The sequence below is a fragment of the Lynx canadensis genome, chromosome E1, assembly GCF_007474595.2.
Source record: "Lynx canadensis isolate LIC74 chromosome E1, mLynCan4.pri.v2, whole genome shotgun sequence".
Classification (NCBI taxonomy): domain Eukaryota; kingdom Metazoa; phylum Chordata; class Mammalia; order Carnivora; family Felidae; genus Lynx; species Lynx canadensis.
This window is the reverse complement of record NC_044316.2, coordinates 30,703,138-30,724,591: the sequence shown is the minus strand read 5'-3', so window position 1 is coordinate 30,724,591 and position 21,454 is coordinate 30,703,138. Positions and strand designations below refer to the sequence as shown.

The 21,454-nt window shown below is 44.8% G+C and overlaps 1 protein-coding gene across 2 annotated transcripts in view; it reads left to right on the top strand.

The window, feature by feature from the left end:
* The window catches only part of HLF (HLF transcription factor, PAR bZIP family member), a 53,673-nt gene that overhangs the window by 3,641 nt on the left and 28,578 nt on the right, over window positions 1-21,454 (top strand). The window lies entirely within an intron of this gene.

Sequence of the window (21,454 nt, the reverse complement as noted above, 5' to 3'; positions counted from 1 at the left end):
TTTTTCATTTTCACCTGTTTGTCATACTGAATCCATGTCTATCAAAGCCCACAAGGTCAGCTGTAAATGGTGTTGAAATATTACACAGAAACATCACCCAAAATGTCCAGTACTTCAAAACCCATGGCTCGGTGCTCAGACAGAGACACGGTTTGAGGTGGCTCAGCCCTGGCTCTATGCTGTTAGCACTCTGTAGTGCAAAATGAACAGGAAGAAAGACCGTTTCACGTGCACAGGTAACCAGGAACAAAGATTCAGCCAGATAAATTGTCAGGAAGGTCACTGAGCTGAAGGCCTTTGCTGCAGGGGAAGACAGAAAGCAGGACAATGGGGGATTTGTGCTTGAGATCATTCCTGAACTCTGTGTCTTCACCTCGCATAGAATTTCTGTGACATGCAGAGCAAGATTAGAATGGAAGGAAATGATGCAAAGGAGGAAGAAAACACCCCTGCCTTGAAATATTAGTATTGGATTTAACATCTTTCTGTGCTGGCCCCCTGCTCTGAAACCTACTTTGAATGATAACTCAAAGCCACTGGCTAGAATGGAATAAAGTCTTAACTTCTGACCACTCCAGGAGCTTGCAGAAGCTTGGGAACACATTCCTTGATGTGACCCCAAGCCCTAGTTTCCTGGAATGGACAGTGCCATGGTTTTGTTTCTTTCCAGGAACAGATAGTGAGTGAAATAACGTTTAAACCAGGGAGAAGGGGCTGGAGCCCCAGTGAGAAGGCGCCCTGTATCTCAGTCACTCTACTCTATAGAATGAGATTTAACTACTTTGTAGCTTTAGAAAGTGATATTACCTCTCAGGGCTTCAGTTTCCCTTCCCTTTGAAGGATATAATTTTTATTTGATTGGGTTAGTGTGAAAATTATATATAATATACATAAATAGTCAAATGATTACTAATAGTTGTCGCTGTTATTATCTGTGTCAATTTTTATCATTGATTTCAACCCTGTCTTCTGAAATACTTTCTTAAGATACTTAGGAACAGTTGATAACCCTCCTCCCTTCTGGAGAGAAATAACAAGAGATTTTGGCCGATAGTTATTGGATTGGTGTGTTGCAGCCTTAACACAAGTATTTCTCCATCCCCTGCCAAATACAAGATGTGTGCCATGTTAGAAGTATTGTATTTTTTCCGAAAAGGCATGTGAACATTGGGTCCCCAAATCTTGGTTCCTACTGACAATCAAGAATTAAGGTTTGAAGTTTGGAGGCTTTCTTAGAAGTCATTTGTCAGAGCTTGTTAGAATCGGTAATTAATCAGTGACTCAAAAACTTGGGATGCCCCAATCAGATTTGTAATCCACAACAAAGGGCTTCTGAGTTTCCACAGAAATCATTTTGTCAGATGACAGGGGAAAGGTACCAGGATCCAAGGGGGAACTGGAATCTAGAAATAAGTTCTTCATTTAAATGTGTTTTTGTTGTTGTTATTGTTTTGTTTTTTGTTTTTTGTTTTTTGGGTTTTTTTGTTTTTTTGTTTTTTTTTTTTTTGGTAACAGAAACATACTTCAAAATAATCTTCTTTTTTGAACTGGAAACTCAGTGATACTCCTAACAAGAAGGGAAAAAAGCTAAAGGTCTTCTTCAAATACCAAGTATAGAGACAATGACACTCTGCTGTAACAACTTGTACAGGTTGGTCAATATAAAGATTATATGCAAAATAAAAATCTAAGGGATGTGGACTTGATGGATGGTATGTCACCAACAAAACTGAAAAGGAAGACAGTTCTTGGTTTTTCCATGTAATCACAGTAGTGACCAGAGTAGACATGCCAAGTGGATCTTGAGGAAAGGGAGTCCTCAGAAGGCAAGAGCACAGGTGTAGCCTTGAGCACTCTGGGAATTATATTATTTCAGTCTAGACCAAGATTTCCCAACCTTGGCACTGGTGAGGTTTCAGGTAAGTCTTTGCCATGGGCCAGTGTCCTGTGCGTTGTTGCATGTTCCGCAGCATCCTTGGCTCCCGTCCCTTAGATGCCAGTCACACGCCACCCCCCACCCCCAGTCACTGCTACATGTCCCCTGGGACACCCCTGTTGAGAACTTTCAACTGGGGCAGCAAATTGGTGTAGTTATCCTGGGCACAACTCAACATCCTGTCACATACACCCGGATGCTTTTTGCCTCCTGTAACACTTACTGGCAAAACTTTTGAGAAGGTCAGGAGGCATTAGGTTGCCAAGAAGAAATATCATGTTAATAAAGCATAGTTCTACGCCGTTAGTTGATAAAGCTATGACGTCCAGCGAATCAGGAGGTAATTACAAAACAATTTTATTGAACATTTGCTTTCTGTATTTGCTCAGCATGCATCTTTGAGTTATACTCAGTAGCATTGTGTCATTAGGGCCACCTGTCTGGTTGAAAGGAAATTAAGCCATGAGCTGACAACTACTGCATTTCTAGGTATATCCCAAGTGTCTTGGAACGGCAAGGTGAGCGTTCTTATGAATTCTCTTACTGTTCACCATGACTGCCCCCCGACCCCCTTTCCTGCTTTGTGCACTCGTCCTTGTTCCTCTGTCTGATCAAAGAATAAATCAAATATCCAAAGAAATACAGTTTCCCTGAAGTAACTCAGGAATCTGTCGGAGCCTCCTGTGGCTATGGGGTGATGGCTAAGCCTTCTGGTTGACATCTTGATGAAGGCAGAGTGCTGGTTGCTGGATGCTGTAGCCACCTGCACAGGCTCCTCTGTCATCTGAAGGGCAGCATCCCAGATGGTCTGGTCCCAGGTCAGCCGAGATGGCAGGAGTCATCCTGACCGCTTTGCTGTTTGCCTTTCAGATGCTATCAGAGATGGTACCCAGGAGTGTTCTCCTGGAGGTATGTCCTGGGTACTGGAAAAATAAGAATCTGTTTGCCCCGAGAATTGAGCGATTGCTTTAAGGACAGCAGTCCCTTTAGGGAAAGTCATCTGTAGCAGACAAAGGCAGAGTTATTTTTAAATCACATGCTTGTAAAGCCAGATTTGAAATCGTTTCCTCTGGTGGTTTTTCTTTGAATAGCTTGGGGGTGTCCTACCACTGTTAGACCCATATTCGGCTGAGAATTAAGAAGGCTGTCTTTCTAGTTCTGAGCACAGAGACCGGGTCATGATGAAGGCTGACAGAGTGAAGTGAAAATCTTTCTATGTGGTGGTGTGTAGGAAGAGGAAGGCGTAAGCGGGTGGTATAAGCCGAGTGGGGAGATGGGGGAGAACCCATCATACCTTTGCAAGATGGAATTTGTGTTCTGTTTCTGCTGACCTTCCTTTGTGCTAAGGATTTGGCACAGAAGGAACCTGCTGGCCCTGGGATCTGGGTAATGACAGAGGGGAGTTCTGTGCTGGTGGTTCTGGGATTTATGGGAGGTCCTGCCCAGGCAACAGGATTCTCTTGCTTTTCTCAGCATCATGAGAAGAAGCTTCAGTTTCTCCCTCCCCGTGAGGGCATGTGGTTCTGTGTTTTCCCACCCAGCACATTGGTAGGTCTGTAGGTTGGGAGCATCGTGATTGATAGTTGCTGTGCACTGTGCCTCAAGTATCTTGGAAGTGTTTTACATTCATTGGGATCAAGGACATCATCAAGGGGAGAGAGTCCAGCTTTCTTTGGAGGCAGGCAGATTTTTTTTTTCTGTTTCTTGTTAGAGTTTATCTTCCCCCCCACACCCTATAGAGGACAGACTTGCCCTATTTTGCTGGGTTTGACCTGTTGTGACATTCCCAGGATAGTGTTCTAGTCTCCTGGCAAGAGGTATTTTCAGATAGGTATGGAAAGTTGGGTGGCGGTTCAGAGCATAAGCCCTGGACCTCGGGGGGGCTTGGGTTCACGTCCTGGACCCACACTGGCCTGCTATGCAACATAGTGTTAATTTCCCTACCTCTTTAAGCCTCAGTTTATGTGTCTTTGGAATGGAGATGATAGACCCCTCCCTTGGGGTTTTTGCGGTTAAATGAGGTAATGCCTGACAAAGTTTGACACCGTGTATGGCACATGAATACTCAGTGCCTGGAGCTGTTGTTCTGATGTCAGTGGCATGGGAGCGGGGAGAGAACTCAACTGGATTCCCAACCCCTGTTCTCCGTTTAGGGATTTGTTTCATCCAGTCCCCTTCTCTCTGCAAAAATAGGACATGCATTTTTTTTTTTTTTTTTTCTCCAGCATGCCTAATCCTTATTCTGTGTAGCCTGCTTGACTTTTCTCCTTCATTCTGGGTTAGGACAAGTGACTTCCTGGTGTTAACCCAGCAGCATCGCTTCTGGGTTAGCAGCTCCTGGTCTGCCAGTATGGAAATAGCCACTCACTCCGTGCCCAAGCCCCCCCCCCCCCGCCCCCCGCCCCAGCTCTCGTGTGAACCCTGACAACCCTGGCCACCTGCCTGCGTGACCGTGTGCTTCAGGCACGTGGCTGTGCCCCGTCGAGCTTGCCCAACCCTGGGTGGTGTGCTGGCTTGCTTCCATCCCCCACCCCAATCCTTGCTTCTCCTCCCAGGCAAACTATGGCAAGTGCCAGCAAGAAATTGTAATCCCGACCCTGGCAGGAGAAAGCTGAGCTCTGTAGGGCAGTTCATATGCAGGAAGCCAGCTCGGTCCAGCATTGTAGCCAGACCCCAGACTCGGCCCTCTCTCCTGCCTGTCTGCCCAGCAGCCCTGTCTTCTCTGCACCGCCCTGGCGGGCGGATTCCTGTAGGCCAGCTCCTGCCAAGGGTCTTGGCACAGTCTTCTGAGTTGAGCACTGTGCCTACCAGACTAGAAAAATAGCAATATGAAGACAGAACTAGGTAGGGGAGAAAGAGAGGGGTGGGGAAGGTGGGAAGAGAAAAGCATTGATAACATCCTGATGTAGAAAGCCAGAGGATGAAAAGACAGCGGTGATTTATTAGGTTTCTCTGGAACCCTCTTCTGCAACCGGACTAATTTAATTACTCTTACCCAAGAACCTTTTTTTTTTTTTTTTTTTTTTTTTTAAATGTCTCAGCAGTGAAAATGGAGGGAAGAGGGAAAGTAGCAGGGGAAGTAGTAAGATTAAAAAAAAAAAAAAAAACATTGGGAAAAAAACATGAGAGGGACAGGGAGATACATTGGATTCTGTCTACATTGGATTCTGTAATGGAAATGGTTGAGAATATTGTTCATGTATTATATTTGATATTATCCCAGCAAATGTCTTGACCTGAAGCCATGAAACCATTGTTTTGGAATAAACTTAATTTTCCTTAAGCCCTAGGTGCTCACCAGCTTACTGTTCACAGCATCCGTGAGGATGCCCAATGTTTGGGACCACTCTCTACCGGCAATATAGCAAAGTTTTAGAGCTTAAGATCCAATAACAAACAAACCTGGGTGTAAATCCTGACTTCCCTGCTTGCTTGTGGTCTCAGGCAGATGACTGAAATGATTTCCCATCTGGAACTTTGAAATAATCTCTGGATTGGCCTCATGGGACCGTGGAAGGTCCTGTGAGCTGGTGCGTATAGAGTACTCGGCACAGTGCTTTGCACACAGTAAGTGCTCAATAACAGCTGCTGTGTGTGGCATTCTCATTACCATCTGATCTCCTTTCTCAGAGGAGGACCTAGCGTTTGTCTCCAAGCAGGTCTGTATACGCTTCCTTTCCTAGCCCATTAAGGCCTCTGGTCAAGGCATTTGAATCTCTCCTCTGCTTTTCTGCCTAGTCTTGCTTACCCCACTTAGCCTCCGAGTTTTAGGTAACCGGGGGTAGCTAAACTGTAACCTGTATGCATTCCTCCTTGCTCATGAGGTGAAAACTGAAACAAACAAAATGCAGTTCAAATAAGTTCCTGATTAGAAGGTTTCTCAGTGACATATTTGCACGTAAAATCCATCAGTTGATGTTACTATTGAATTTTTAATAACAGGCATTAAGTAATTATACTTGAAGACAATATAATGACCTCAGGGGTAAAGAAGCTGTAAGGCACATTATGTTGCGGGAGGAGGAGAGAGGTCTAGTTCATCCCCTTGCTCACAGGCAATACTTTGCATAAGCATTCCAGAGTAATATTTCCTCTTTCCCCCAAATGGTCCCATACTGGATAAATCCTTACTCTTTCTGCGCCTTCATTTTCTCATCTGTAGGGTAGCATCTTTCTTGGGCTTATGTGAGCTTTCTAAAGCTAATGTGCACGAAGGGTCCACTGTGGCACCATAGGTCAGCTCTGTTACTTTCCCCTTTTCTCTGATTTGAAGGTTAGGGAGCAACAGAGGAATTTTTAGGAGCAGTGTGGATGGTTCCCAGAAATAGCATCACAGCTTTCAGTCTGTGGTGTGCCCTGGGGAAGACAGACAAGGGTACCACTTGGCTTCTGGCCTCAAAGAGATGGCAATTTAGTAGGGAAGATAGAGGTTTTAGGTAAAAGGGTGAGTGACAGGACAGCGTAGCATGTCCTTGGTGCCAAATGATGGGGACCGAGAGGCCCCCAATATCTGCTGAAAAGAGGAGATGGAAGAGTAATCAGGAAAATGAGTAAAGTGTTTAAAAATGAATAAGGGAGCAGGGCAGACACTGTGAAGGGCCAGACCTCACAGGAAGCAGCCAGCGCCCGGGGCAGGAGCGTCTGAGGTACCTCTTCTTGGAAGACGTGGAGCCTGTGTTGGGCCTGGGAATGAGAGGTGTGGAGAGCCGGAGTGGTGAGTGGGCAGCCGGTGCGCGGAGTTGTAGAGGCAGGAACGTCTGCGGGGTGTTTAGCGAACAAGGTGTAGATCCAGTTTGGCTGGTACGGGAAATTCATATGAAGGAGTCGGGGAGAAGAGTCTGGAGGGGCAGGTGCCAGGCAGGCTGGCAGCTTCAGGAGTGCTGGGCTGTGGAGCTTGAACTTTATCCAGGAGGCAGTGGGGAGCCATTGAAGGTTTGCGAGGAGGGAAGTGGCATGTGGACATTTCCAGTTGGGTTCAAGGTTGGATTTGAAACATTTTTAGATACTTCACAATAGTTTCCTCTGGCAAACCGGGACTTCCTTATTATTATTATTTTGAAAATAAATACTCTCCCTTGAACATCAAACAGCTTTTCTAAACACAATGTTCTAATGATCTAGGGAAAGTAATTCAAAAACAGAGGGTTTAGGTTTCACTTATAAAGCCCATCATTTTGGGCTTTATGGTTTTAGTGACTGGGGGAAACACTCTTTGGCAAGGACATAGTTTGAGAGATTTGAATGGTTCAGAATTTAAAAGTCCAAAAGCAGGCCTGGTCTCACAGGAGTAGAAAAATAGATTTTAATAAACCCAACCCATTAACATTCATCACTTTTAAATGCCTCTGTTATAAGCTTACTAGGTTTGCAAACAAGTGTATTGAACTGATTTCTGAGTGTGTTTTGTTTATTGTTGTTGCTGTTATGTGTGTATATATGCATGTGAGAAAAAGAAAACATTGATGCCTCAGTGATACAAATAGTACTTGATTATAAGTTTACCTGCAGCAGTAATATCAAGCTAAAAATACTTAGCTAAGTTTCTGGCCAACTTATTAATTTTACTCCTGAGAGACAAAGGAATCATTATTACAGTTTTGCATTCTTGAGTCCTGACCTTGTATTTGTGGCTTCCTTCTTTCCTGAAACCGGAATTAATTGCACATCATGCTTAGGTACGGTGGATATGAGGTGTGCGTGTGTGTGTGTGTGTGTTACTGAGAATGCTGCTAGAGTAAAGGGACTTTGTGTGTGTTATAGGAACAGGGTTTGGGGGATGGGATGGGGACACCAAATGGCACATGTGTGAAGTGACTCGCCCAAATACCCCCGAAGGGTACTCTGGTATCAGGCCAAGATTGCAGAAAACTGGAGGAGTTGCCCTAACCCAAACCAGTTCACTTGAAAAAAAAAAAAAAAAAAAAGAAGAAGAGTCAATGTGTGCAATTCCACCTCCAGCTATGTACAGTAGACAATTACAGGACTGTTGGCAGAATTGAGTGTCTGTTGGGGGAAAACCATACAGTACTTGTTTCTGTTAAATTGGCTTCTGGTGGATACATACTCTGTGACTGAAGGTGGAAATTCCTCAAATGTTTGTTTTCCTTCTCTTCTGACTTTTACAAATATCATTGCTGTCTCAACTCCCTACCCATCCAGCTCATAATGAGAATCCAGTCTCACTTTCTTTCCTGAAAAATCAGACAGTTCCCGTTCCTCAAGGTTCCTAAAAGTTTTGGTTTTAGTAGTTTAATCTGGGATTTTTTTTTTCATTAATGATTTTTGGAAGAATGCTTTGGAATTTGGGGTCTTATAATGAGAGATGGCTTTGTGGCTAATTAAACCTCTTTCCCTCTCAAATCTTGCCTGGGAGACCGTAGATTCCTAAAAACAATGAGTGCATGCTACAGAAAGATGCTCCAGGGAGCTACAACACTAAATCATCTGTGACAAAATGTTCTCTTAGAATGTGGGATTGCATAAATGGATCAGCAAAAATAAGTGCTTTGGCAGAAAAATCCTTGAGTGGGGAAGAGCAATGCTTTCTTTTCTAATTAGCTCTGGGTTTAACCGTCTGATTTGATGTGTTTGCTGTGGAATCCAGGCCCGGACAGCCGAACAGAGAAGGAAAGTCTCGTTGGTGCTCTAGAAGTGCTTCTGCACTTAATGGAAAGAGTTAAGAAGCGAGGCTGTCCATTCATGCACAGTAAATGCCTGTTGAATTGAATTGAATGGGAAAAGGGAAGGTTTGTTTGGGGAAGGATCCCCCTGGGACCAATGGGAATCCATGCTGTAAACCAGATGAACAAGATCATCTAGATATGGAGTAATCAGATTACCCAGATCAGAGATCTCAATGCTCCAAGATATGGAGAGTGGCAAACAGTTAAACTCCATCTGCCTTGAGACTTAGTTCACCTTAGAATGGATTCATTATTCTGTGGGCTGGGCTTCATTAGTTAGTATCACTAAGAAGATTATGGAGGCTTTTACTAGAGAAAAGTTTAAAAATAGGATGGGGATCTCAGATTCAGTCAAAATAATACTGTTTTTAAGAGACCAAAGGCCACTGAGAGATTTAAAGAGAAGAGAGTGATGATATACTGTGTACAAATAGAGAAATGCAGCCTTGATAGACTTTCTGAGGATAAATTTCTAGAACTGACAATAAGAATTTCACAGAACTTATTTCATTACAATTGATTTCTTTATATTAATACACTTTCCCAAGGGAGGTGGGGGTCTTTTTTCCTGTAGAATCCAATGTATGTTTATTTCAAATGGCCAGTAACCACCTGGATGATTTTTAAAATAATATATACATCCGTGTCAAAAAATAAGTATTTTTTAGCATTGTAAGTGAAATTTACTCAAACAGAACAGACCATTTAGCGGCATTTAGTTACTGGATTCCTTACAAGTTTGAAGATGAAAGAAATTTCACTACTACCAAACCTAGGTGTGAAGAAACAATTTGAATTTACTTATATTCTGTTTCTACCCTTAAGCCTTCCTGATAGTCACATCGCATTGATTCAGATTTTATAATTACTTGATCTTTAATTGATTAAACAGAAATTTACTTTTTTGTCTTCTGTATAAAGAAAGATATTGGGGCACCTGAGTGGCTCAGTTGAGTGTCTGACTGTTGATTTCAGCTCAGGTCATGATCACAGGGTCATGGGATCAAGCCCCACATCAGGCTCTGTGCTGGGTGGGGAGCCTGCTTAAGATTCTCTCTCTCCCTCTGCCCTCACCCCCACCTCTCAAAAAAAAAAAGATAGCCCCCAGTAGGTTAATTATGCCAATATAATCTTAGGCACGTTTAACTTATTTGAGTTCAAAGTAATCTTTAAACATCTTCTCCGTGTGTGTATAAATTGATGTTCGTAACCACAGTGTATATTAGTGAACTGCAAGAGAGTGTCTGTCCTTTGGACATTTGTGGCTGTGTGGATCCGTGTTCCAAATTGTTGCTGTTTATCTCTCTCTGCCTCCCTCCCCCATTTGCTCTACCATGCTTTTCTTTTATATTCATAAACTTAAATTTCCATATACAGGAAGTATATGGGACCAAAAGAGGATTTTTGTTCATTTACCTACCAACAGAGGGGATGTCCTAGACCAATCCCCAAGGATGGTTTTTTTTTTCTTGCATCTGACTAATGAAATAATCATCTATTGGAGCAGCTTCCTCTCGTGTTCCCCTTTCTACATCAAAGGGCAGCATAACGTGGGGGTTAAACCTCTGGCCTGAGCTTAGATCTTGCCTCTGTACCTCTTCTGCCTTTGAATTTTCCTCTGTAAGTTGGGGAGATCACACCTGTGCCAGAGGATCCCTGGAGGAGTAAATGAGGTGATAACATGCAAAGCACTTGAGTGGTGCTCAATATATGAGTGGGAGCTTTCATCACTTGGATCTGTATTCTGCTCTTTCTTTTCCTCTGCCTCCGTCTTCATCTTACGGACACTCAAGTAGGAGTGACTCTTGTGCTACAGCAGCGATGGCCTGGAAATGGCTCCCCACCTCCCATGTCATTGTAGGGAAGAAAGGGTAATGATGAAGCAGAGTGGCTGAGCATCCTGTGTATTGACTTCTGTGGAAAGATCTAGCCACCTGGAAACCCCTGTTGTGGTCCTGTAACCATGTAACCACCTGCTTTCTTGGGTGGCTCTGCTAAGAGATGTATGCTTCACCAGCCAGGGCTGTGTGTTTCGTCTCCGTCTCCCACCATCCTCCGACCCTGTGCCAAAAAAAGAGCTTGAGGGGAGAAAGGGACAAGTGGAACTTACATACATGTCTTTTGGGGCTCTCAAGCCTTTCCGACATGCTGTAAGTATTGTGAGTTGGGTTTCTTCTTTTTTCTCTTTGGTGACACCTTTGGGCCATGTAGTGAAGAATTACCAGTCCCCCTAGTTGTGGGTGATGGGCTTCGGGGTAGGGAGAGGCAGGATTATGGGTCTCCAAAGGTAGCCCTCTCCCTGGCCTTCCATTCCCCCCAGTGTAAATCTCTTAGATACTTTCTTCTTAACTCCCCCTACAAGATGGTAAAGTGTGTTTCATCTCACCCCAGGGAGGTCCCCAGATAGGAAAAATGGACCCTTCTGTTGAAAGAGAAAGGGAACATGAGGAAATTGAGAAAATGGAGAAAAGTATGAAAGTAGTTTTTACACAAAGGAGACAATGTGATGTTGATTAATTTAAGAATTGGGATTAACCTGATATTACTTTGTTTTTCAGCCCGATTAGAGATGTGGAGCTCTTGGCATGGGTCTTGATATAGTACATTGTGTACTGTACATACGGGTGTGGCAGGATAAAGCTTCTCAAGGTACAACAGTCCTGTTTTAAGATTAACAAAGTACATCAAGCTAAGCAAGATTTCCCCCTCTTGATTCCAGCTAAGACTCCCTGAGCATATTTTTACATCTAATGAAGTATCTCTGAGCTTTCATAAAAGAGTGGGCACAATGCTCCTAAGTTTAAATCAGCTAAATGCATATGAAATCATAGCAGTACCCATTATGTGTTACAGCCGGGATGGCGCTAAGCACTTAATGCAAGAGGTTGTAGGAAATCAACTCATATTAGAAATGATGTCGGTTCCTGGAATTTAGTGTCTCCCAAGAGGATTGAATATTGTGGCGATGTCGCCAAAGTGTGTCTTCTCTTTTCTTCATCAGCCCTTCCACTCTGATTACAGGCAGCTTAAAAATAAATTTGGGCATGTCTCGGTGGCCAAAAACCATGGAGATCAGGATGAAATCATTTTCAAGGCAGAAATAACAAGCTTTGATAAAGATATTCAAAGAAACACAGTCTAATAGCGTGAGCACGTCGTGGTTAGACCCTTTAGGCACTAAATTAAATTGGATTTGGAGTCGGAGGTCTCCTGAGAAGCCATGATACCTTGGGTAAGTCACTTAAATTATGAGCCCCCCCTCATTTCCTCACCTGGAACATGGCAGCCAATTACAGGATTATCATGAGGGTTAAATTACATTAAATGGGCTAATCAGTGAACGGACCTGGGATTGTTAGCACTCAGTAAATTTTAATTCAGAGTGAGAATCTGGTATTTAAAGATTACTTCCTAAAAGTAATCTTTAAATAAATACAAAGATTGTAGTTCAGTCTCTGGACTCTCAGTCCCAGATTTCTGTGTTGTTGGACTGAGTCTTTGCAAAGCCTCAGGTGCTTCTCTAGGTACACGAGAAGATTTACTTATTTATAGTCCCAGCTCTGCTTTTAAGTGTCTTAAGCAAGTGGTCAACCTCTCTGGGTTTTACTTCTTCATCTGTAAGATGAGAATAATCTGTGCCCTTCTTATTTACAAGTATGTCATAAATATAACATAAGTTAACCAATTAGAAAATTGACCAAACTAAATTCAAATTAAAGTGTAAATTGGGTTAGCATTCTTATTTCCATTGGGTTTTAGGTGACAAGAGGAGAAAACATATGGCAACAATTTGAAGGTAGGTCATTTACACAGAGCACTGAATTTGGAGTCTACCAAGTTGAGGCTCTAGGGCTAGTTTACCAGGATTGGGTTGTATGTCCCTGGTCACTGAAGTTCTCAGTTTTCTTACCTGTAAAACATGGGTGCTATTTTTAGCTTGATGACTCTGCTCTAAGACTCCATAAGCTGGAAGACTAACATTCACACTTTGGTGGAAAAGAATGCAAAGCCTCTTGGGTTGATGGTACTGCTCCCAAGCAAGTAGATGGATTAAGAATCTGACATTCTGCCACTCGTAAAGAGTGATGGAGTTTAAAAACTAAAGCTGAAAAGCAAGACATTTGACACCTTTGGGAAAAAACTCAACAGCATTCAAGCTAGTTTCTTCCTTAAAAATGGTCTTCATTCTGAATGGGAACCGCTGGCTTCTCTCTGGTATTCAACATATCTGAGTAACCCTGGAAGCAAATTATCTGGCTGGAATTATCGCTCCAAGATTTGGATTTTTTTTTTCTAGCAGTGTTTTATTAGCCAGACAAAATAATTTTTTAAAAAGAGCGAAGAAAAAAAAAAAAAGAAAGAAAACTCCAAAGCCCACAGCTAGCTCTTTTGATGGCAATGTCTCTAGAAGGGCAGTAGCCATCTCTGCTTTTGGCTTGCTCCTCTGCATGTCTGGACTGATTTGTAGGGACCCCCCTCCCAAATCCATGTCAGCAGGTTTCACCTCCCAGCTGGCTGCTGTGGGTTGGTAGGTGCCTTGAATGTCATCATGAAAGACTGAAGCTTGGTCTGAGCTCAGCGGAAAGAGTTCTGTGATGAATTAGGGATGTCTGCCATAGGCTTAGGTGGGACAGTATTGTGCCAGGTATTTGCTGTCCTGACAGAGCAAGTTGGGAAGATCCTTAGTACTGGTCCCTCCACTGGGCAGAGGATCAGGGACTCGGGCCAGTGCTCTTTCTGGTGTCCTGGAAGAGTGTTATTCCAAGCCCCTGGCACTACTATTTCTTTCTCTGCAGGAGGCTTATTCTGGTTAGTTTGATAGAATAGAAGAAGGGAAGACTATTGATTCTGCACCACGGTCACAGGACAGGAATTGCAACATGGACTGAAGTTGTAATTCCAACAGTCCCCATCAGGTTCCAGTAGATAGATACTCCAGTGGAAGGCGGACTTGGGTGGGTGCTCACTGCTTCAGTGAAGGCTGCCACAAACCACCAAGCCTGGCAGGCTGTGGCCAGCGGTCACGGCTGTGGATTCCCTGGAAACCTGGACCTTGGAATGGCCAGGAGGCTGGGCCCCCCAGTGCTCCACACTGCGATTCCTGACATTTAAAACAGAAGTGGCCCCATCTTCTTTAAGAAGGCATTGGAGAATTTACCAGTCTGTTTAGGTTTGGGATGACCTTCCGTTACCTGTGCTAATGGAACCAATATTCCACGTTTATTTCTCACCAGTTTTAGAATGAGCTTTATGTTTTGGTGCTGTTGATCTGCTTTCCTGCTGATGTTTGAACCCGTAATGCTTCTTGCAGCCCCCTGCCCCATTATGCTTCCCACAGCCAGCCAGCCTCTCCCAGTTTTAGATCCATGCCCTGCACCAGTGGACTAATAACAGTCGCATTTTATTGAGAACTTACTATGTGTTCCCTGGGATCAAGGTCACTGTGTGACAAGGGGTGGGTCCAAGAGTGTGTGAGGCAGTGAGGTGAAGTGAGGTTAAACATTGTGGAGAATATAGAAAAGAATGGACTGAGAGAGTTCGCCGAGAGTGGACCTGACTTCCTCTGCTACTGTGGTTTCCTCTTGTTTCCAATGACTGCACTTGAGTTCTGCATACGATTAACTTTCAATTATCCTGAGGCCGATTAACTGGTTTGCAGATTAACCAAGGTGAAGGCTCACCTGGGCTTGGGAGGTGCTCATCAACTCAGCTGCTGCTCCAAAATTAGCTGGTTATGGCTGATTGCCTGCCCACGGTCAAGGAGCCTGGGGGCTGGGCTGCTGCAGGGGAGGGGATCGAGGGAGCAATGTCTTCTAGGACCTTCTACTCACTTCAACCAGAGGAACCCATTGGCCTGTAAAGTCCTGCAATCCCCAGAATAATCACTGAGAGGTTCAGGGTACTCTGCCCCTGGTACCTCCAGCCTCAACACACTCTCCATATTGGGAAGATGAAATTGGCCAAAGGGCATAGTGAATTGGAAAATTCTGGAGATTAAGTGATCTACTGTGTTGAAAGGACGCCCAATGAGCAGGGGTGGCTAATACCCCCTTTTCTTCCTCAGCCTGTGTACCTCCTGCCCGGAGATGTAGATTGACAGGCCTGAGGCACTGAGCAATGCATCCCTCTTGAGGTCAGAGGAGGCCAAGGCCACAGGGGCCATGAGGCAGGAGTTGTCCACAAAAGGAAGCCATTCATGGTTCAGGCCTTCCCATGGTGATTGTTGTAGTTACTTATGACTCCCTCCCCATGGTTGCCTGGGTTCATGGATAGTTGACTGCATTTGCTGGGCCCCTGGGGGGTGAGGGAGTAGAAGCATGTGTGTTTGCCACACCTTACACCAGATCCGAATATACACAGTTTAACCTAGGAGTCAAACTGCCGTATTTGGGGTAATCTCAGTTTTGGGGGGAGGTGCCAAGAGTCCCAAGTATACTCCAAATCTTGAGAAAGTGTCCATGAAGGCCTACCAAGAAAGCATACATATTTGTATAGGATTATGTTTGATGGGATTCCATGGATTACATTTATTTTTTAAGCAGCATTCACCTGAGCACCTGACTTGGCTTTTCCTCTCTGACTCTGTTCTCATTTTGCATTCGCCAGGCCTGGAATGCCTTGCCTGGATACAACTGAGTTTGCCGGCAACTGCAGTCCCTTTTTGGCCAGGCCCATGGGTTTCCCTGGGTCCTTCTCCCTGGCTCACGTTTCCCCAGGGCTGTTGGTGTGTACCGTCTAGAGATCACATTTTATTAACACAAAGAAATCTGCTTGGGCTGCCTGGCTCTTGCAGTCACGTGGAGAGAAATGTGCTCCTTTGGTACACCAGCCTGCAGCTCTCTGTGCAAAATACAGTCAAGAGCTGGGCACTGGGCCAAGCTTACATTTCACTTTGGAACACACTTTCACATCACTCCTTGGCAGAACATCCACGGCAGTGTCTATTTGGGGAGTAAGTTAGAGAAGTGTTGTTTCCCTCTTATGAGTGTAGAGAGATAGGACCTTTAAAAAATATTTGACTTTTCCCCATCTTTGCCATCTTCAGGGTGCCCAGGTATTAAGGCGATCCAGCCAAACATGGAAACTGTGTCTGAGTGGCATCCCATCCCTCCCACCATCTCTTGTTTCCCTTGCTAAATCGGTAAACATAGCCAGGACCGCCTGGGACAGAGAAACTTAGGCCAAGGTAATAACATCAAAACCAAAGTCCTGGAACTCTTGAGTAAACTAGTTACCCTCCCAGATAAAACAACTTTGTTGTCCAAATCTTTCTTTCCAAAGATCTAAGACTTTCAAATGTTGGTCCAGGGCCAACCACTGAAGGAAGGAACTTCAGCTAGCCTCCTGGAATGGCAAACACTGCTAAAATAAACAAATGGGCCTCTTCCATTCAGTTTTCCCTCACTGGTCTATTTTTATTTATCCCCTTCCCCCACCCCGTGTACTTTACTGCTTTGTAATACCCCACCCCCCTTTCTCTACCTCTGTTTCCTCTCCATCTTACTCCTCTCAGAGACCAAGTTGATCATTTTGCCTTTGGGAAAACAAATATCTAATTTCAAAAGGAGGACTCCGAGAAGAGAGGTGATACGCTTCTTTTGGTCTATCCCCTCATACTCAGTTATTATAGATGGCTGCCTAGCGCCTGACCTCGGCTTGAAAATAAAGTTGGTTCTGGAATTTTCAGCTCTCCTTAGGAAAGATCAAAATGATTTGAAAGCAAAGATTTATGGGAATAATGCTAACTTCTCCTCTCTCGATGAAACAGACCCCTCTTGTAACAAATGACTGAAAATAAACTCTTCCTTTATGGTCATGCCAACCCATAAATTTCATAGGGATTTCCCAAGTGCTGAGCCTTATTCTGATTCTAGTGTTTTCTGCTTTGGACTGTTGCTGTCAGTACCATGGAGCTAAGCAACAATGAATCTAGATTTAAAGAAACGTTTTCCAGCAAGGTGCATATGTCAGGCTGCTGCTTCATAGGACAGGCCACCCATGGGAAACCCCTCATTTGTAAAAGAGGCCCAGAACCTCAGGGACCAAGCTGCAGCCTCCTGCTGGTCACCTGGGGAAGCCTTTGCTTACTCTGCAGAAGGGAGGTGACAGAAACCCATTCCACCTGTCTCAAAAACCTGCTGGTAATTAGCTTTCAAAATAATGCCAAGTCCTCACATGGCTAGTAGATGCATACGCTCCTTGGGGGGTGAAAAGAGTGCTACTTCACAGAGTTAGACCGTTGCGATCACATTAGTCATTCCAGGCGAGGTCAGAGAAGGTTATTGGAGAGATGGAAGTCTCCCTGCAGTTTCAAAGAGGTCTCCTGAAAGTATTGAGAAATAGTTGAAGTTCAGAAGTTTATTTGAAGCTTTGTTCCCCTTCCCCTGATAAGCCAGACAGGTAATTTTTAGCCACATTTTCTTTTTTGACAGACCAAAGCCCTAGCACATGATTGAGATGATCTGTAGTCGGCATCAAGTGTCAGTTCTCCATTGCTTGTGTGGATTATCCGCGTGGCATATTGGCCACGGTCAATGTGTAAGCCCTGGCTGGTTGCCATTTGCCACCCAGCCAGAGACCACCTCAAGGCTTCCACCTTGTGCCCTCGCTTGGGGAAGTGTTCAGGGAATGTGATTTCATTTCATAATTAACTGGGGCGATGCACGGTGCATTTCTTCATGCATTATTGTGGCAGGGCAGTTATCACTCAGAATTGGCCGTCCCTGGACTGCTTTGAAAATCCGTAGGTGAATTTGTTGGTCCTGAGTTGGCCTGTCCTCACTCCAGTGTGAGTATTTTAATCCTGCAGGATTTTTTTTTTTCATTTTGTATGAAATGAAGTAGGTGAAGGTGTGTTAAAACCCATCTTGTCTCCCAAAGCACTTCTGTAGATGCATGACTCTGCACTTGACCTTGAGTTTCTCGGTCGTGAGGACTAGGCTTTTATCTCCATTGCCTCAGCACGTGCTTTATACCATAGTTGACGTTCAGTAAACATTTGTTGAAATAACAAAGGCATTACTTTCATTATAAATGGTTTTAAAAGAGAACTTGTGCTGACTTTAATATCTTCAGTGATGCCGACAGAATTGTGCTCAATGCGGTGAGTCTTTGCAAAGGGTCAGGATGGCCCTTTGACAGAGCTGACTCAGGGTTGTCTTGGAGGAGGTGAGGTGCAGATATATCCTGCTGCTGACATGGTGATAGCTCCAGAGCTCATCCTGAGGCTTGCGTGAGCTGCTGTTCTATGTGAACGCTTTGCTATTTTCCAACTAATTATTCGATAGTCATGGATGAAGAGTGTTTTCTGACCAGAGCATTTAGATGCTTACAAATAAAAGTGGGTTTTGACCCCCCAATTTTCCATCCCTCGATGGCAGGCAGAATTGGAAGGCACCAGCTCCAGCCTGCATGTTCCCAGATCACCTGTAAGAGTTCTTAAAACTCATCCAACAGGTTCTTGATTGGGATTTTACCTGGGTAAGTAGAGAAGTTCCATGTTGGGTTGGGGGAAGGGAGAAATACAGAGAGACTTTTATTTTTTTAAAACACCAGCTTCTATTTCTTGGGTCAGTAGACATGGGAGGATGCCTCTGGGTGTGGCATGTTAGGGAGGAACTTCTTTGAGTGTAGGATTTTGTTGGTTTATGGAATGGCTCCATGGAATGGTTCTTCTGCCCATACCAGCCAGTGGTTGGGGTTCACTAAAACAGACATGGTGCTGCTGAAGAGGAGAGGGGCTTCCCAGGTCACTGCCCTGAAGAGTCACAACCCACCACTGACATGTATGTTGCTGGTCTGCTCCACCGGCAGCCACAGGTCAAGAGTTGGAATGGGTTGATCCCTGGCTTTGTGATGTCTTCAACATTCCCTGCAGAATTCATTCTAAGTGCCCTACGTGCTTGCGCCCACACCAGGGAACTTAGCATGAACCTTCTGACAAGTGCCCTGAGAGGCTGGACTGTTCCCACATGGGCCGCTGCTATTCAGCTTACTCTGCCTCGGTTTAGTAGTATGTTGGGGAGAAAAATCACAGCCTTCTCACCAGGGTGAAGCGGCAAAGGTCTGTGGCTAGAACAGTGCAGAAAATCGTTCAAACAACTGAGGCATGTGAAGCATTATTTTGAAAAAGTTCTAAAATACAAAAAATAGTACATAGCAGGCATCCTTCCCCCTATCTCCCAGAATTAACAATTTAACATATTTACCTTATATTGGTATACAAACATCATGAACACATTCATCTATGAATTTAAACATTGCAGATCGTGTTGGGGTCTTGGGGAACTTTTTAAAAAGAGGAATGTGTTAACTCCTAAGGGAGCACTGAAATAATTCAAAGTCTGTTTTCTCAGGTCTTAACCCCCTCCTAGCACTTTGCATCTATTGTATTAATAAATAAGCCTGTTTTGGGGCGCCTGGGTGGCGCAGTCGGTTAAGCGTCCGACTTCAGCCAGGTCACGATCTCGCGGTCGGTGAGTTCGATCCCCGCGTCAGGCTCTGGGCTGATGGCTCAGAGCCTGGAGCCTGTTTCTGATTCTGTGTCTCCCTCTCTCTGCCCCTCCCCCGTTCATGCTCTGTCTCTCTCTGTCCCAAAAATAAATAAACGTTGAAAAAAAAAAATTAAAAAAAATAAATAAATAAATAAGCCTGTTTTTAGTACAGAAAAAGAAAGGCCAGGCTAATTCATTAGAGGGCTGCATTCCCTTGGGTTGCGTTTTGTCAGAGGGCGGGAGGGCGGGAGGGCGGCCCTTGGGTGCAGCGCTGGATGTTTCCCTTTGGGATGTAGAAGGAGCATCCCTTAGCCCCAGAGGCACATCCCTTCCTGCCTCTGTGCTGAAGGAAGAAACAGACCGATACACGAAACCAACATTAAAAGAAGGAGATTGTGCAGCCTGAGGACTTCAGTCGTGTGTTGTGATGCTGGCTCACCCCGAGGACGCGGGGTCCCAGGGGATGCTGGTGGCACACCTATGCCATGTGCAGCTGCTGGTCACTGTGCTTTTTCTCTCCTGACTGATGAAATCTTCAGGATCAGGCGGTCTGCAGTGTGTACCAGTTTTTCTCTGAACGTAGAGCCTCCATCACACAGGATGGGTAGAAAAGAAACAGCACAGTAATAAGGAACCCTTCTTTAGTGCTTACTATGGTCTGGGCACTAGGCTAAGTGGTTTACATGTATCATCTCATTAAAACTCCAAACAGCCTCTGGGTACTCCTATTATTAGTACAAGCAGGCACTATTACCGCCCTTTCGCAGGTGAGAAAACAGGCCCAGAGAACCAAAGAAATGCAGCAGCGCACAGAGTTAGTAGTCTGCATGGCTGGAATACGAGACCAGGCCACGGAGTCAGACGCCGAACCGCGCGCTGAGCCACTACCCTCCACTGCTTCTCAGTAGAAGGCTCTTGGCCTGTGGAACGTGGCAGAACTCCTGGAACCTCTGAACACCTTTGTCAGTGGCACGACACAGTGACACATAGGTACCGGGAAGCTAGACGCAGAAGGAAAGAAGACAAAAGGAGCCACTGCAATCCGACCAGAGTGCCTGTCTTTGGAGGTCCTAGTTTCTCAGCCAGTTCCTGGGGAGTCTGATTTTAAACGACACAGAGAAGCTGGTTTTCAAAACACAGGCGTTACTTATAAATCAGGAAGGATTTCATTTACAAATGAATTCTGTGCTTTTGAAGGACGCTTCAAGTCCACAGTGCCTTCCAATATCGTTTTAAATGTGAAACACCATGAAATGATAAGCACGCTGATCCAGGAAGATGTAGGGATGCTCCAGTGGGGTATTAGGAACACTTAATGCCTCTCAGCTAAGCCCGCAGTACAGTCTGCATAAGTCAAGACAGGGTTCATTCTTCCCGTGCCCACCCTCTGGTGGTCTGCCCCAGTGCAACAGGGAGACACGGATTTCCCCCTTCAGCCATCCTGAGTAGTCCTGGGGGGGCGGGGGTGGGGGTGGGAGGGGAAGTAACATGGTCACGTGACTGTGCTGGGCACCAGCTCTGCATCTGCCCTCAGCTGGGTGAATGGAAGCAGTTGTAGGTGCTTACTCCCTGTTTGCCCCCTGAGAGCTGTGCTTGGTGAGAGCTCCCCACAGACTCAGAGCATGGGGCCGAAATCTTCTCCAGAGCGTTGGATCTGAAGCAGCAGAGAGCATGCAGCCAGCACTTGGTAAATATTGGTTCCCTTCCCCTTCCTGTGTGTGAGGCGAGTTGTAGGAGTGAAGCATCAGCAGTTCGGAATGCAAAAATAGAGCTCCATGTGAGGATGTGGCCTCTTTTCCCCGAGTGCGGACCAGATGTCAGGCTGCCTGGTAAGGACTCGGGGAATGCGATGGCTTCCTTCTTTGGGGCTTCGCTGCTTCTCCCCATATGGAGAAGCCTCCCTTTCAATGCACTTCTTGGATCCAAAAAAACAAGAATGAAAAGGAAGATGGTATAAAAGTCTTAGGAATGAACTTCCTGTATTCTCCCTCTTCAAAAGGACTTGTAATGTCTTATTTGGATCTTAACGGCAAGTCTGATACCTGGTCATTATCCCTGTTTTTTAATAACATAATAAAAATTAATGGAGATGCATCAAATGGACGTTTTGGAGAGCACTTACTTTCTAACCAGATATTTACTGAGGGCACTGAACGAGGTGTTGGGGATTCAGAGGTAAGGAAGACACCGTCCCTTACCCTTGTGTCTTGAAGAATGAGCAAAAATGATGTCAATAGGAAGGATACATTTAAGTGACTCATTGAGTTTTTCTTGACTGATATTAAGAATTAATCTCCATGAAATATGCACAGGGGAAAAATGCACAGGAAATCCTTCAGATC